This window comes from Pseudorca crassidens, chromosome 19, assembly GCF_039906515.1.
Source record: "Pseudorca crassidens isolate mPseCra1 chromosome 19, mPseCra1.hap1, whole genome shotgun sequence".
Lineage (NCBI taxonomy): Eukaryota > Metazoa > Chordata > Mammalia > Artiodactyla > Delphinidae > Pseudorca > Pseudorca crassidens.
The window spans coordinates 59193940-59211481 of record NC_090314.1 but is presented as its reverse complement, the minus strand read 5'-3'; the positions used below and the strand labels follow the sequence as shown (position 1 = coordinate 59211481).

Sequence of the window (17542 nt, the reverse complement as noted above, 5' to 3'; positions counted from 1 at the left end):
TCTTTATGGTTTGGTTTTAAGGTTTATTTGTATATTTTAGATATAAGTCCAATATCAAACATTTGTTTTACCAGTATTTCCTTCCAGTCTCTTGGCGTATCTTTTCATTCTCTTAACAATGTCTTTCACAGAGCAGAAGATTTAAGTTTAATGAAGTCCAACATCAATTGGAAAAAAAAAAGAAAAAACACCAACAACAAAAGGAAACAGTCAGCCATCCTCCTTAAATGCTAGAGGCTGGAGTTCCACAGCACAGCCAGATCCTGGTTGCATCTTAAACTGTTTTCTTTACTCTGGTATCTCCTTTCCTCTAATGGCTTATTACTTTTATTTGCAATGAAATGATTTTCCCATGATAACAATGAATAATGAGCAGTGGTCCAAGTGTCTCTTAAATTGCTTGGAGCAACTATCATGCCTTAAAACATGATTAACAGCAAGGTTATAAATATTCCATTCATGTCATTCTGTTTACACCACCCCAAGATAGGTCTTAAGGATAGAGATTACCTTTAAACAATGCAGTCTGGTGTCTTTGTTTTTATCTTTTAATAGAATTTTAATAGAATTCTAAAAGAGCATCTTCCGTTCTAAGAAATTAGCATTGTGGTTGGGAAGTATGTTAACTTATACTGACAATCTGTCATGCACCCTCATCTCCTATAGTTTACCAAGCCAGGCTCTGAGTGAAGACAGCTTTTCTTATTCTACTGTTTCAAGATGTAGACTTTTGCATTGATGAAGAGAAAAATAAGTTCTCGCCTTGAAAATTAAACACAGTCCACTGCAGCAGAGTATCCATCAGTATTTGAGTCCTGGGCTATTGTTCTTCCAAAGATGGTCTTCGCGTATGGATATCACAAAACTCAGTTATTTGGGGTCATTACTGTCACCTAGGATAAAATGAATGTTCTTGTAAGAGGCTCTCCAGTCATCAATTTTCTCTTCTGGCGAGAAGGCATCCTAAATTACAGAGCATAAAAATGGATAACGCTGCACATACTATCGGACTATTTGCGGATGATGCTGTAAATGGCTTATCTATCTCATTATATGAAAGGCATAACATCACAAACATTCCATGTCAGGAGCAAGCATTAGGCTGAGAACTTAATTAACAAAATAAGAATTGGTGATGTGGACTGCCCTTGTGTCCTGCCTGGTTTTCAAGTTAGAACGTTGGAATTCAAACCAGTGCAGTACCTCGATGACCACGAAGAATCAATTCTTACCTCCAGTTACAGACCCAAAGACTGTCACATTTTGACAACTTGATTCTCAGTAGTTATCAAAATTAGCAATGTAACAACAGTCGCTACGAAATGACCAGGAAGAAAAAAAAAACAGGTGCGGTTCAAGTATAATGGTGTAAATACGTTCAAGGTAGGCATTTCCTTTTAATTTTAGGATTTTATAATAATTATCTCCCTTCCCCAACATACAGACACACACACACACACACCAAAATCTTACAGATTTTTTAATAGCCTATATACAAAAATTTAAGAGTACTTTAATTCTATGACTGTCCAAGGCTAGGGACCATTACTAAAAAATGTGGAAGATGTTTTGGTAACCATCACATGAAAACACAAACTCCACTGATCCACTGTCAAACACAATTTTCTTCCTTCATTTTGATGTCATTTATTTTTATTATTTACAATTTTATCTATAGTTTTTAAGACTCCTCCTTAAGGAACTATTTCAGAGATGAACAGACAATAACAAGATCAAAATCCATGCACCTCCCACCTACAGTTAATAAAGCTTAGCCTTTTACGATCGTTGATTCAGATTTTTTTAAATAAAATGTTGCAGAAAGAATTGAAGTTCCTCTCTCCTCCTACCACTTAGAGATACTAAATAACTGGAAAAGCTCATGGGTACCCTTCTTAGCCATGTTTTTACATTTTTCATAGACAAGCTTATATATATATATATTTTTTCGCGGTATGCGGGCCTCTCACTGCTGTGGCCTCTCCCGTTGCGGAGCACAGGCTCCGGACATGCAGGCTCAGCAGCCATGGCTCACGGGCCCAGCCGCTCCGCGGCATGTGGGATCCTCCCGGACCGGGGCACGAACCCGCGTCCCCTGCATCGGCAGGCGGACTCTCAACCACTGCGCCACCAGGGAAGCCCCCTATAATTTTATATATAAAATATTTGTATATAAAATAGGTAATTTACTTGACACAATTTCAAAATTTAAATCGTATTTTACTACGTGCAGCATTCTGCGACTTACGTCTGGTTTCTGCTAAACGTTGCACATTTATCCATGCTGATTTATAGATCTAGCTCACGTATTTTAACTGCTGTTTAGCACACCGTTTATGAATTTATCACAATTTAATTAGCCACTCATCTGATGACTGGTATTTTATTTCCAATTTTTCACCATTACAAGAAGTGCTGCAATGGAACATTCCTACACCTGGCTCCTTGCGTACATTTGCAAGAATGTTTAGAGGGCACATCCCTGAAATTGGAATTGCTTGGTCACAGGATACATGCATCTTCAGTTTTACTAGATATTTCCAAATTACTCACCCAGATGGCTGAATTAATTTGCACTCCCACCAACCGTGCACGCAGGTTCCCATTTGCCCAAATCCTGTTAAATAGTATTATCAGCTTTTTTTTCAGTTTTTGTCACATGTAATGGGTGAGAATTTAAACTGTATCTCCCCAATTACTAGTGACGTTGAACATCTTTTCACCTATCTGTTGGGCCTTTAGGGTTTCCTCCTCTGAAATTCCTAATCAAATAATTTGTTCATTTTTTATTGAGTATGGTTTGCCCTTTTCTCACTGATTTGTGGGAGCTCTTTATGTATTCTAGACACCAATACTTTGTGTCAGTTATATGCATTGCAAACATCTCACAGACTTTGGCGTGGCTTTAACTTTATGGTGTCTTGTGTCAGAGAGAAGCTTTTTGTTTGTTTGTTGATGTCAGCAAATTTTAAAATGCTTCTGCTCTATCGTTAGCTGGCTACTCATTAGAATCACCTGACGGGCTTTTGAAACCACCGAGGCCTGAAACTAAGCAGTAGTGACAGAAGCAGATCAGTGACGGCCTGGGATTAGATTGGGGGTGGGGGGCTAACTGCAAAGGGCTACAAGGGAATTTCGGGGTGCTGAAATCGGCAGTTTGGTTGTGGTGAAGACCACACGAGCGTATGCACGAGCAAACCACACAACATACGGAGCCAACAGCCATCCCTACCAATACCTACGTTCTCCTCTTCTTTCTGGACGCAGAGGTAGATTTTATGTGATCCAGCCTGCCCACCTCTCTTGAATTCATCTCTCACCGCTGTCACGCTCTCTGCCACAGGCTGAGTGATGCGTCCCAGTTTTTATCCCTCCCCGCGTCCTTGCCATGGCCTTACTGTGTGCATCGCGTATTTCCCCACCCCTTGACTTTGGGCTTGGTCATGTGACTTGCCTTCCACGCAAGCAGACGGGCATGTGACTAAGAACTGACCAGGAGAAACGGAGCAGGTGAAGTGAGCACCACACCAGGCCTGACCCATAACCACTGAACTCCGCCGCTCCGTAAACAGCTCCTCTGCTTGCTGTGTTCACTTTTGGAGGAAAGGCACCCAATCCACTAGGTGTCCCCAGCCAAAAATAAGGATCAATCTAGATTCTTGCCTTCCTTTACTCCCACGTCCAGCTGATTACAAAATCCAACTATTTCCTCTAAACATTGTTTTTAGGTCTACCCATTTCTTTCTAAAGTGCTACCCTAATTCCTAACCTCTTCCTTTCTCACCTGGCTTACTGTCATAGCCTGAGTCTAGACCAACATCCTCCACTCTGCCCTCCATTACCCCAGAGCCCTCCTTCTAAAACCCACATCTGAAGAAGTCATGCCCTTGCCCCCAAACCTTCATTCTCACCATTGCCTACAGAAGAAAAGCCAAACTTTTCGTAGACTACGATATGCCAACCCTGCCTACCTGTCCTGGCCCCGTCTCTCTCTACCACCAGGATCTGTCTCTCTGTGGCAGGTGCACTCACGGGCGCCAGTTCTTTACTTCTCTTTGCATCCATGCTCGTCTGGTCCTATCATGGGCATGGTTTATATATGGCTACTTTATTAGCTTCCTAGGGCTGCCATAACACATAACCACCAACTGGGGGGCTTAAAACAACAGGAATTTATTCTCTCACAGTTCTGGAGCCCAGAAGTCTGAAAGCAAGGTGTCAGCAGGGCTGTGCTCCTACTGACACCTGTAGAGGAAAGCAGCCTTCCTTACTTCTTCCAGTTTCTGGTGGTTCTGGCAATCCTTGGCATTCCTTGGCTTGTGGTGGCAGAACTCCAATCCCTGCCCCCTCTTCATGTGGCCTTCTTCTCTCTGTCTGTTTCCCCTACGTCTCTTCTCCCCCCTCCTATAAAGACACTAGTCATACGGGCTTTAGGGCCTACCTAGTCCCGTATGACCTCTTCTTAACTCATGACACCTGCAAAGACCCTCTTTCCAAGTAAAGTCACATTCTGAGGTTCCAGGAAACAAATGGATTTGGGGTGATCGCTATTCATCCCAGAACAACCACCCTCAACCTTGGATCCTGCCATGTGCCTTGCTTAGTCAATAATACATGGATGGAAGTATTCGGGTGTCAGTTCTGGGCCTCAGCCCGAACAGGCCTTGTTTGCTTCTGCTCTTCCTTTCATGGCTCTGCCCTCGCTAGAAGAAAAATGTGCCCTGGCCCGAGGCCGATGACAAGAAGACACTTGGAGCAGACTCACCACGCCCATCTGCAGTCCTGCAGCTTAGAGCAGTCAAGATTGGCTGACCTCCAGCTGAGCCACAGAGGCATGAGTGAGCCCAGCTGACCCACAGAGGCATGAGTGAGCCCAGCTGACATCGGCAGAGTTGTCCCAGCCAGTTGACAGGCAGCTGGGAAATCAATCCTTACTGACTGTGGTGTGTCACTGAGATCTTAGGGTTGTTTGTTAGGCAGCAATGGCTAACGAATACACATGCTTTGTACCACCACAACAATGAACTAGTCAACCTGCTGTAGTGCATCTTTGGATATATTGTTCCCTTTGTCTGAAATGTATACCCCACCACCTCCTGTCAAGGCCATCTACCTGACAAATTCCAACTTAACCTTTAAGTCTAAACTCAAGCACCAACTTCAGGAAGCCTTCCCCAGGTAGACTGAGTCACGATTTATCAGGGCTCTCATCTTATACTCTTCCACTATAGCAATTACTGCTCTGCCATTGCTTGTTTATCTAATTATAGGGCTTTTGATCCCTGGGACTAGCAAAATGACCGGTACCAAAGTTTGGCACTACATGAATCAAAGAAAAATAGACCTGGAGGGGACAGGGCAGTAGCGGGTAAGGAGGAAAAGGGAAGAAGAGTCTCAGCCTAGGACAGAAGACTGCAAAGGTCTACAAAAGTGTGCAGGTCCAGATGCCCATCGCAGTGTGATTCTGACACATGCAGCTGCTTCGGGGGTACTCCTCGTGGTAATAAAAACTCATCCAGTCACCAAGCCACAGAACAGAATGGGAAAGGGAAGCAAAAGTCTGGGGGTGGGGGGCGGTCCCTGCTGAAACATCTCAGTGAAGATGCAAGAAAAGCCAGACCACGTAGGATGCCAGAGAGATGGAATGGAGCTGATGCTATCTTCTGTGACGATAACCACAGAGAAGTGATTAAAAGAGAAAAGCAGCCAGCACACACACAGACACTTACAAATATTTCATCATGCCTGAATCCACAACTTGTGCAAATAAGAAACATAACCAAAAAGTCATCCCCAGCTGTTTCCACATTTCTTGGTATAACTCATATTTATTAAAGGCCTACTGTAAGCTGCCCAGGCTATGTGTTAGGTACTCTATAGGCATTCATTTTATTTAATCCTCATGGCCACCCTCTCAGGTAGGACTATATCCATTTTACAGATAAGGATACCAGGGCTCAGAGAGGTTAAGTAACTGCCCCAAGACACACAGCCCTGCGAATCCAGGGCAACTTGATCCAATGTCCATGCGTGTTCCAGTACGACACGTTGCCTCTAAAGAAGCTTTAACGCAACCGAGAAATGTGGACTTGGGTGGGGAACATGGGGGTGTTAGAAAGAATGATGGTACACTCTAATGATACGTCGCTACATAATGCCATTATGGAATGCCGTTAAATAGTATATCGTCAGGTAACATATCATTACATTCTAGTGTATCATCATATAACGTAAATAACCCAGCACTAGCCCCAAGTGTAATGCCAACCTCAAACTCCATCAGCACGTGAACCCAGCACAAGCTCGCACTTCCCCGGGCTCGTTACCTGCCAGTGCTGCCCTAAATCGTTCCTGCCATTGAACCGGAGGAACCTTGGGCATCACCAAGGAGCCAGTCTGCTGGGACTCCTCCAACTGCCACCCACTGTACCATATGGAAACTCGATACGCAAGCCCTTCTAGCAAAACGGGGACGGGTGAGCAGAGTCGGGATCAGGGTGTCAGACAAAGCAGGCGGTTATTTTTACGACAGCTGTCAGGAGAATAAGAGGAGGAGAAAGGCAGGGATAACAGTGCAAATGCCCCCAAAGGAGGCTGCGGGGCCCCTGGGATTGAGGAAGCGAGGAACACAGCCTCACCCAGACTTCACACATCAGCATCCCAGGGAACAGGTATCCGAGGCTGCCCACACGCTTCCCTTCGTGATGGAATTTAGGGGAGAGCGGAAAGCAGTGGCAGGCATCCCTTTAATTCTGTCCTCTTCTGCTTCCCGAGAGAGAGAGTCCAGATGGGATAACTGATCGATAAGGAAACTGTGAAATCAAATTCATATTTTATGGCAAGGCAAGAAAAATTTAAACATAAAAAAATTTCCTCTGCCCTTTGGCCTTGTCTCTCCCCACCACTGTGCATCCACCAAACCACCCCCATCGCAGAAATACCTGCTCAACCATGAAGGGCAACATTCTCCTAGTGTTAACAAGACAGCTCCTTAAAAGATAACATTCTTTCTTAATCTCGTAAGAGGTCACAGGACCCACCACAATGACACTCAGATCTGGATTGTGTAAACTGTCAATGATACGTCATTTAATGGTTTTGATGAACCTCGGGGCAGAACAGGAACAAAGATGCAGATGTAGAGAATGGACTTGAGGACATGGGGAGAGGGAAGGGTAAGCTGGGACGAAGTGAGAGAGTGGCACTGACATATACACACTACCAAATGTAAAACAGATAGTGGGAAGCAGCTGCATCGCACAGGGAGATCAGCTCGGTGCTTTGTGACCCCTAGAGGGGTGGGATAGGGAGGGTGGGAGGGAGACGCAAGAGGGAGGGGATATGGGGATATATGTATACATATAGCTGATTCACTTTGTTATACAGCAGAAACTAACACAACACTGTAGTAAAACAATTATACTCCAATAAAGATGTTAAAAAAATTTTTTTAATAGTAATACGTCATTTAATGTACAGCCCTCTGTCTCAAAACACTTAATGTAACTGTGCCTTGACTTCTAAGGGGTGGAACAATTCTCGGAGCTTTGTGAGATGCCGTTCCCAGGTTATAATCCTCATTTAGGCTCAAATAACATTTCCCATTTCTATCTTAGATGGACTGATTAATTTCTCAACAACAAAACACATAAACAAACAGGAAGTATCCCACCAAAATGCCTCTGGCATCTAAAACAAGGGTACAGAGGCCCCCGGGATAGCATTCCACGACTAACACTGATGCTACCCAAATGTCTCAGTGGTTCGGGGTATCGGTCAGGATGGGCTGTGTTTTGCTGCAATAACAAACTACCCTACTCTTCTACACGCAGGGGCTCTGCTCATTCCAGCCACCCAGGGACCCAGGGACAGAGGCTCCTCCTCAACACACGCATCTGCCATCATCACCTGGGCACCCCTGGGCTTTGCTACTTAGTGAGACGGGTCCTTATGCATCTAGATCATTCGTATCACACAAGTGAGCCTCAGTTTCCTCATCTGTAAAATAAAATTAACAATAGCACTGACCCCACAGGACTATGCATGTAATGTGCCTGCCCACGGTGTATGCTCCACGACTGTGAGTTACTCTTATGACATTTCCCACACAGAGAAAAACAACAACAGGAAAAGATACAGAAAGCGAATGTTCCAAGACACGAATTATAGTTGCTCCCATGCAGTGGGATTAAAAGTAGATTTTTCTTATGTCTTCGAACTTTTCTATTCTCCAGGCTTTTTTTTTTTTTACAATTAACACACATAATTTTAACCATCAAGAAAAAAGGGCCAGGTATAAATGCACGTAACATGACACCACTAAAGCCAAGTTTAAAAAGTAACTGGCCTTAAAGGACCTTGCGAATCAAGAGTCTACAAACTACAGCCCGTGGCCCAAATGCAGCCAGTGCCCTGTTTTTGTACGGCCTATGAGCTACAGATGTTTTTCACATTTTTAAAAGGTTGTAAGGAAGGAAAAGGAAACGAAACGAGAAAGGCAACAGAAACCATAAGAGGTCTGCAAAGCCCAGAATACATACTTTCTGGTCCTTTTCCGAAAAAGTTTTTTGACCCTGTTTTAGCTCATCTGACCACCTGATTCGTCACAAAGCCAACCTTCTCCCCTCTACTTTACTTAGAATTGTTTGTTTTTAAAAAATGCCATATGCACATACACACATACGTAAATACACGCAATACATACAATTCTCCTTTTCATTCAACGATCCCACACTTAGGAAGTGTTTATTGTGTTGGGAGGTGTTAGAGGGGCCACAGCATCTAGCCTGGTGCAGGCACTGATGTAGGTTGGAGGATGCAGTGAGGAATGAAGTCCCAGGATCGAACACACACTCACTCCTTCCTCACGTCAGAACAAATCACGTTCTGAGCCCCCTTCTCCATGCCAGGCTCCGCGGCAGGTGCTGGGGATTCCGGGCAAACAAGACTGACCAAGCCACTGCCCCCAAGGAGCTGCCGGCCCACCAGGGAAGCAGCTGCCAGGCAGGGGCTCGGCGGGGAGAGCTACAGAGATGCAGGGGCACCTCGCCCAGATCGGAGCTCCGGGAAAGCTTCTGGAGGAAGGGATGCCTTTGTCCTAACCTGAAGGGGAACCAGGAGGAGTTGGCCAGGTGACGGCTGAAGGAGGAAAGTGGTTCCCGGCAGAGGGAGACCGCGAGGAAAGGCTCAGGATGACGAAGGGCACGTGTGTCCTGAGAGCCCGTTGCAGCAGCTGGTGGCTGGTTCAAGTGGCGGAGAACCGGCCTGAGCTGAAGCTAAGGAGGTAAGGAGGCGCCTGGAGGAGAGCCCAGAAGAAAGTCCGTGTTAAATAAAAAAGAAAAAAGACAAAAAGGCTTGGACCCACTGGGGAGATCGCAAAGGATTTGGGATGGCGAGTGAATGGTCAGAAATGTTTTTTTTTTTTAATTTATTTTGGTTGCACCAGGCAGGCTCCTTAGTTGTGGCATGTGAACTCTTAGTTGTGGCACGCATGTGGGATCTAGTTCCCTGACCAGGGACTGAACCCGCGTCCCCTGCATTGGAAGGTGAATTCTTAACCATGCACCACCAGGGAAGTCCCAGAAATGTATTTCTAATAAGGTTACTCTGGCTGTTTCCATTGTAACCTTGCTGAGAAAAGGCACTTAAAACGGAAGCTAGCCTGAAGCTACAGCCAAACAGAACTGCCCTGCCCCCGACCAGCTCCCTCCAGACCTCCCCTCCCTCTGGCCCTGTTAACTGCCCAACTGTCCTCCTGGCCACTCCTTATTCAGAGCTGAGCTTCAGAGAGCTTTGCATCTGTTACTCCAGCAAACTGTGGGTCATCTGAGCTGCCAGCCAGGCTGCCCACCTGGACTGACCTGATCTAACCACTGGTGAAGTGGAGCTCGTGATACATACCCCCAAAGGATGGAGAATTAGGGCGTTCCAACAAATCCTGTGCCCCACATTCACAGCGGCACTGTTCACAATAGCCAAAAGGTGGAAACAACACAAATGCCCATGAACGGAGGAATGGAAAAGCAGACGACGGCACATCCATACAATGGGACAGTGTTCGGACGTAAAAAGGAATGAAGTTCTGACCCAGGTTACAACGTGGATGAACCTTGAAAACATTACGCTGAGTCAGAGAAACCAGACACAAAAGGTCACACGCTGTATGACCGCATTTATATGAAATAGCCAAAGTGGGTAAATCCATGGAAACAGAAAGCAGGTTAGTGGTTGCCAGGGGTTGGGGACGAGGGAGGGAGCGGGGGGAGCGGCTGCCTAATGGGGTGGGGGCTTCCTTTTGGGGGAATGGAAATGCTTCGGAACTAGACAGCAATGCTGGTTACACAAAACTGTAAGGTGCCACATGGCACTGAATTGTTCACCTAAAAATGGTTAATTTTAGGAGTTCCCTGGTGGCCTAGTGGTTAGGATTCCGGGCTTTCCCTGCCGTGGCCCAGGGTTCAATCCCTGGTCAGGGAACATCCCACAAGTCGTGAGGTGCAACCAAAAATAAATAAATAAAAATAAAAAATAAAATGGTTAATTTTATGTTATGTGAATTTCACGTCAATTAAAAAACTAATTCTTTGTATAGTTGGTTTACACGATTGTGTTAGTTTCGGGTACACAGCAAAGTCATTCAGTTATACATACACATACGTATGTTTTTTCACATTCTTTTCCATTATGGTTTATTACCAGATACTGAATATAGTTAGTTCCCTGTGCTATACAGGAGGTCCTTGTTTACCTAATTGAAATAGAGTAGTTTGTATCTGCTAATCCCAAACTCCTAATTTATCCCTCCCCCACCCGCTTTCCCCTTTGGTAACAAGTTCATTTTCTATGTCTGTGAGTCTGTCTTTGTTTCATAAATAAGTTCATTTGTGTCATAAAAAGATACATTTTTAAGGAGACCATGAGACACAGAGGACTGTGGGTCCCCCACACCCCAAGGTCTCTGTCTGCGCCCCTCACACACTACAGCTTTCCAGACTCCCCCAGCGCACCTTCCTGGACTGTTCTGTGATTCCCTCACTTTGGTGAGCGCCAAAAGTCCCCTAGGGACCTACTTTAAAATGCAGATGCCTCGGCTGCCTCCCAAGAGCGTAGAAGTCATTGAGTCTGGGGTGGGCCCAGGCACCTGCATTTTTGAAGCCCCCCACCCCCACCCCCGCAGGGGATTCTGGTGCACTCTGAAGTTTGCAACCCATAGAACCAGGTCAGTTCCCCCCTTTCGTCTTGAGACTGTACCTTCATCACCTGCAGGAAGCCCTTCTCTCCCTCTTTACTGAGTCCTTTGCAATAAATCGTGAGACTGGCTGCCAATGGAAAGAGAAAGGTACTTGAATTGCAGTAAACCATCCAAAAACCATCACTTGAATCAAAGCAAGTTGTAAGTGGCCTTCAGTTCCTGGTCACCAACCTCGGCTGAACATCAGAGCCTCTGGGCGGATGTTTTCATGTCGATACCTAGGGTCCACCTGGGACACAATGACTCAGAGCCTCCAGAGGGAGGCCCAGGCATCAGTATTTTTCTAAAGCACCGAAGGCAACTTCCCAGCTCCTTCCCACCCCATCCCCACCCTCATTCCTTCTAACACACTTCCTGGTGGAATTGCTAGGAAAATGTTGACTCTAAACAGCAGTGTAAGTCTTCAGAGTCTTAGGCAAACGTAATTAGCAAAGCAAATAAAGCGTGAACAAGAATATAACAGATTCAAATCAGATTAAGTTTTTCTATTCAACTCTCTGTGCCTCGTGTCTATAGTGCCTCAAAGGTGGCCACTTGCCAAGGAGCGTGGCTCTGCCTCCAGAAAATAACTCATGGCTGTAAAGCGCTTTCAACTTTGAGGCTCTAAGGAGTTTTCATACCAACGATCTCACCTGATCTTCCCAACGTCTCCATTCACTCATTCATCAGATACCTCCTGGAGACCTACGATGCCCAGGTATTGTCGGGGTCACAGGGGAGACCAGAGCAGACCTGTCCCTGCCTTCAGGACACAAGTGACCAGGTCCACCGGTGATGACGGCACAGGGAAGAGACAGGGCAAGATGGGGGAGGTGCCAAGTGGAACCAAGACCTGGGGTTGCCAGGGAAGCTTTCTGCTGAAGGAACGCACAAAGTGCGCCCTGCAGGGTAACTAGGAGAGAGTGTGCGAACGCTGGAGGGACAGTGCTCTGAGCTGGGCACCATGCCAGCGTGTTGGTAATGGTCTACTGGCTTTTGCATTACGTTCAGAACTCCCCGTCTCGCTCAGGTCGAGGCAAGGTGAGTCCTCCTATTGCTAACCCAGGCATCTGCAAAAGGGAGGCTCTGAAGGGGATTGGCTGGGATTCTGGAGACATGTGTGCTTCTGAGACACGGGGCTGAAGACCCCTTGCCCTCCTGCCGGTCCTAGGGCACAGGACAAAAGGAACCGCAGGCGTGGAGCTCACAGAGCATCTTCAGAGGGCGTTTCCGTTTCCTACCGTCCTTGACATGCCTTCTGTCATTTATCCCTGGGGCTCGTTATGGGGACATCGAGCTAAAGCTAAACAACGTTTTAGCTTTTGCAGGGGCTTTTTTTTTTTTTTTTTTTTTTGCGTTATGTGGGCCTCTCACTGTCGTGGCCTCTCTCGTTGCGGAGCACAGGCTCCGGACGTGCTGGCCCAGCGGCCATGGCTCACGGGCCCAGCCACTCCGCGGCATGTGGGATCTTCCCGGACCGGGGCACGAACCCGTGTCCCCTGCATCGGCAGGTGGACTCTCAACCACTGCGCCACCAGGGAAGCCCTTGCAGGGGCTTTAATCCAACTCCTTCCTCTCAAAGAACTGGCCAATCCGACATCTACATCCCCAAACTTCACCCCTTCTTTTCTTCTTTGATACCAGAACTCTAACTCCTCTGGGGTTATGATTCCCCAGCCTTGAGGTGAGCCGTCTACACTATCACCAGCACCACCACAATCTGAGAGAAGACGGACAGGACAGGCGTGGCCAGGACCTGCTCTATCGGGCACTGATGCGCTAGCCACCTAGAGAGGGGGGTACACCTGTGAGCCGACAGCCGCGCCCCACCCCCCCTCGGGAGGAAGGAATTATGATGAAACGCACACCCAATTCCTTTAGCCAGCCAGCCTCATCAATCATCTTTGCCTCCGTCATCTTTGCCAACCAGCCACTGGTTCAATAAATTTCCATGGTGGCCTCTAGATATTTCTTATAATCTTGCCGCCTGGCTCAACACAGGGCAAGAGAATACAAGTATTCAGTCAGCACTTTACAGCCTAAACTATGAAAAGGTGCTCTAAGCATGGAGAAGGAAGTCCAAGTCTTAGAAGGTCCCAACCATGCCTATCTGCGTTCCAGAATCCCCACCGCTCTATTAAAATAACAAGGGTCATTCAGTGCTTGGGGAGGTCCCTTCAGCAAGCCAGCCTGTGCTGAATGGCCGCTTCGTGTGCACTGTGTGTGCATGTGCGCGCACACATGCATGTCTTCATGCCAGACCCAGTGAAGGTACCTGGGGAATACACAGCACCCACAGAGGTCGGTTTCCAAGCTCTGACTGGGCCCTCTCAGATGCTCTGTGCCATCCGTTGCAAAGCCACAGATATTTTTCCTGTAGCCTCAACTAGCCAGGACTGGGTACGCAGCTAACACACCCAGGCATACACAAGGGTAGAACAGCAGCCCCCCACCCCCGCCCGCCTTAGAAATCAAAGGGAGCAAGTGGAGAGGAAGGGAGTTTGTGATACGCGTTCCCAGCAGGTACATGCGCAGAGCAAGGCGTCCACAGGACGGTTAACCCACGGCTTTCTCTGAGAATCAGCAAGCACGCCACACTGGGAGCCTGCCTCAACCCCCTTCTGAGCCCCTCTGCATGCCAACGGGACCAAAACCGACACCCGAGCACCTTCCTAAAAGCCACAGGAGGCAGCAGGATGCATGGAAAGGCAAAAGAAGCAACCTCGGCCACGGCTTCCACGTGCACCTTGGAAATGGGTGCCTGGGGTCCAGGGGGACCTGAACGCCAGCTCTCTACAAACACCTCATTGTGAAGGGCCTGCGGCATCAGTGGGCCAAGAGCCCCCCAGTACGATAAAATAAACTGGCTTTCACAAAAGATTCAAAACGCTCCTTTGTTGGCGACTCATCTGAACGACAAGGTTTTGGCAACGCTCCCCAGCCCAGGACTCACCAGCCACGGCTTCCAATGCCAGCAAGCTCGCGGCTTTGCTCCATTAGAAACTGAAGTATTCATTAGCGTCGTGTTTTCATTAGCGAGCTCTGCCCACTCAGCGTGCCCGTTCAAGTCCCAGCCTGCTCTTGGTCAGAACACCCGGTGCCCGAACTGAGGGCCTCCATACATCCACAGGGTGAGCTATCTCTCAATCTTAGTACCATAAATATCAAAAGAAACGGAGAGGATGCTGTTATGTGCTGAATTGCTCCCCGCAACCCCGCAAACTCAAATGCTGAAGCCCTAACCCCCAGGACCTCAGAATGTGGCTGGATTTGCAGGTGGGGTCTCCAAAGAGGTGATGAAGTTAAAAGGAGGCCCTTAGGCTGGGCCCTAATCCAATCTGACTGCTGCCCTTATCAGGAGTGGGAATCTGGACACACAGAGTGACACCAGGGATGCCCACAGAGAGGAAAGACCACGTGAGGACATGGTTAGAAGGAGGCACCTGACAACACCTTGACCTTGGACTTCTAGCTTCCAGAACTGTGAGGAAATACAGTTCTGTTGTTTCAGCCACCCAGTCTGTGGTGGTTTGTGATGGCAGACCTAGAAAATGAGGACAGATGGGTATACAGTTAAGCAAAAGGGCTGTCTGCAAAACCTCATCCCTCTTCCACCTGGTTTCCCAGACGATGGGGCCGCCCAATCCACCCCCGCGCCCAGCCTCCTCTGATGACACGGTCACGTCCCCACGCTGGAGGAACCCGGTGATTCAGCTGGACGGAGACTCTCTCCAGGCCAGCTGAAATGTCAACCGTCCATCAACCCCATGATGCACCTTAGAGCATCAAATAGAAGTGCAGATCTCAAACCACAGCAAAGCAAAAGAAAGGAGATGTTAAAACGGAGGCAGGGAGCCGGTGTTCACTGTGAAGCTGGCTGGGCTTATCCGATAATATCAGAATTATGCTGTGGACTCGACAGGTGGGTGCCACCGCGATTTCTCCTTCTGTAAGCGATTCTTGCCACCCCCAGCCCCAATCTCCTCTGCCAGGTATTCGTTCGTAACGTAGCAGAATCAGAATCCCAGCGCTAAAGGCGGGAAGGATCTATGAGGAGGAGGAGGACATGCATCGCCCCTGAGGCGGAAAGTAACCACCTGGTACTTCCAAACAGTTGTCACACCTGGCCCCTCAGGGCGACTCCAGTGGCCAGAAATCGACACCAGCAACAGTTAGGCGCATATTAAAGGCATGCGCACATCCTTCTCGTCTAAGTTTTTAGCGGAGGCATCTTCTTTGCCATCACAGCGAAAACCAAGAGAAACTGAACAGGATTGGGACACAGATACAAGAAGGAGGGCACTGAGGAGAAGGTCGCACCCCTAGCGCCTGCTGCCCCTGAGCACGTTTGGGCGGGGCCGTCCGCTGCGATGCCCCGCCCGAGGGTCTCGGGCAGACTCAGACACCACTACCTTCCCTCCCCCTGCAGTCCTTGGGCAGTCTCTTTGGATGTCAAATCCCAAGAGAGGGAGGGGAGGGGGCGGGGAACACACATCTCCCAGAGAGAAGGTTGCCAAGATGCAAAGCAAAGCTGGAAAAGCAAGTGTCAACAACACAGCCAAGACGTTACCACTTGTTTTTCAGGAGACACACAACAAAATGACATTTTCCAGAGAGACATATATTCATAAGCAAAAGCACAGAGCAATCTAACTGCTCAGTGACAGGGAAATGGTCCGGTGAACTACACTAAGATGGAAGGATGCGGTATATGTACTAAAATGACTGTAGATAAAAATCGTTTCGAATTTTAAAAATAACACATAAGAGAACGCACAGACGGTTCCAACTGTGTGAAATGTATGCATGCACGTTCATAAGCAAAGAGAAGGGAAGTCTAAATAAATGAGTCAGGATTCACGGAGCTATAGAGTTGACTTAAAGCATACTTGAACAGCACAAGCATAGGGGACAGTGTTTATATTTCAATATTTATAGGACACAACATAATTCGTTTTCTTAAAGAAAAAAGAAAAGAAAGAGAAAAGAGAAAAATCTAGAAGGATACCCACTAAACTGATGACAACGGTTGACTGGTTTGGGAAGAGTACGGAAACAGGGGCGCCTCTTACCCCGGTCAGACTGCTTTAACAAATTACCATCGACTGGGTGGCTTATACACAGCAGAAATTTATTTCTGGCAATTCTGAAGGCTGAGAAATCCAAGGTCAAAGTGCCAGCAGATTCAGTGTCTGGAGAGAGCCCACGTCCTGGTTCACAAACAGTGTGTACGTGTCCCGATGTGGCAGAATGGGAAGGGGGCTCTGAAGGCTCCTTTATCAGGGCACTAATCCCATTCGTGAGGGCTCCACCCTCATGACCTGGTCACCTTCAAAAGGCCCCACCTCCAAATACCACTGCATTGGAATTTTGAGAGGACACAGTCTACAGCAAGAAAGGAGTGTCACACGTTAAAGTTTGTTTAATTTTTATAATGAGATTTTTGTGCTGTGTTGATGTAATACTAATATGACTAAAAAGAAAGACACAGGGCCATGGCGACACACATCCACCCTCTTCCTCCTCTCCCCTCTACCCACCAGTAGAAAATCACAGCTTTAAACTAAAGGTGAAGTCTTCCCACCCACTGCCATCCTTAACTTTATATAGAAGCAAACTGCAAAGGTCATAAAAATGTCAGTATCTCCAAACAGCTGTTCAAGGTCCATTCCCCTTCTCCCTAGAACCGTCCAAGGGGAGTGCTGGGCTCAGGCTGGCCCAAGCCGCATTCGCCATCAGCGTCCTCCTGTCAGGCCTCTTCCCAGCCTTGGCGGACTGCACCTTCCTCGCCTACCCCGCCTCTCTCGCCCTCTCATTAAGATATCATTTGGCAAAGCCTCTGTAAAACCCTGTCAGCTCATTTCCCATTAACAGTTACCACGTGAGCCTTTTCTACTCCATCCCCAGATAAATACATGAAAATAAATACCCTTTCAGGGAGCGATTTGACGCATCCGAAGTTAACACAGCTACAGTGGGCTCAACCTGACAGGCTGTTATGAGTAAAACCCTTTTCATGAGCAATATGGCGCTCCGGCTCCAAAAGGGGCACAAATACATCGGAAAGGCTGAATGACGGAAATGGAGTTGGAGAACAGGGCCGGTTGTTAACCATTTCCTTCCCACCCACCCAGAGTCTTGCCACCCTGAACGTGTAAGTATAACCAGGGTGGACATCTCCGACGTGGGCAGGCGGTGGCACCTGTGCTTGGACGGTCACGAGTCAATGTCAGAATCGCTCAAACCACACGTCTGTGCTGAGTGGACTCCTGCACTGGCTCACTTCTGCAGGTAAAATAAGGCAGAGACTGA

General features: G+C 47.5%; 1 protein-coding gene across 12 annotated transcripts in view; it reads right to left on the bottom strand.

The window, feature by feature from the left end:
* SLC39A11 (solute carrier family 39 member 11) overlaps nt 1-17542 on the bottom strand; it is a 411239-nt gene that overhangs the window by 267927 nt on the left and 125770 nt on the right. The gene's annotated exons all lie outside the window — the stretch shown is intronic.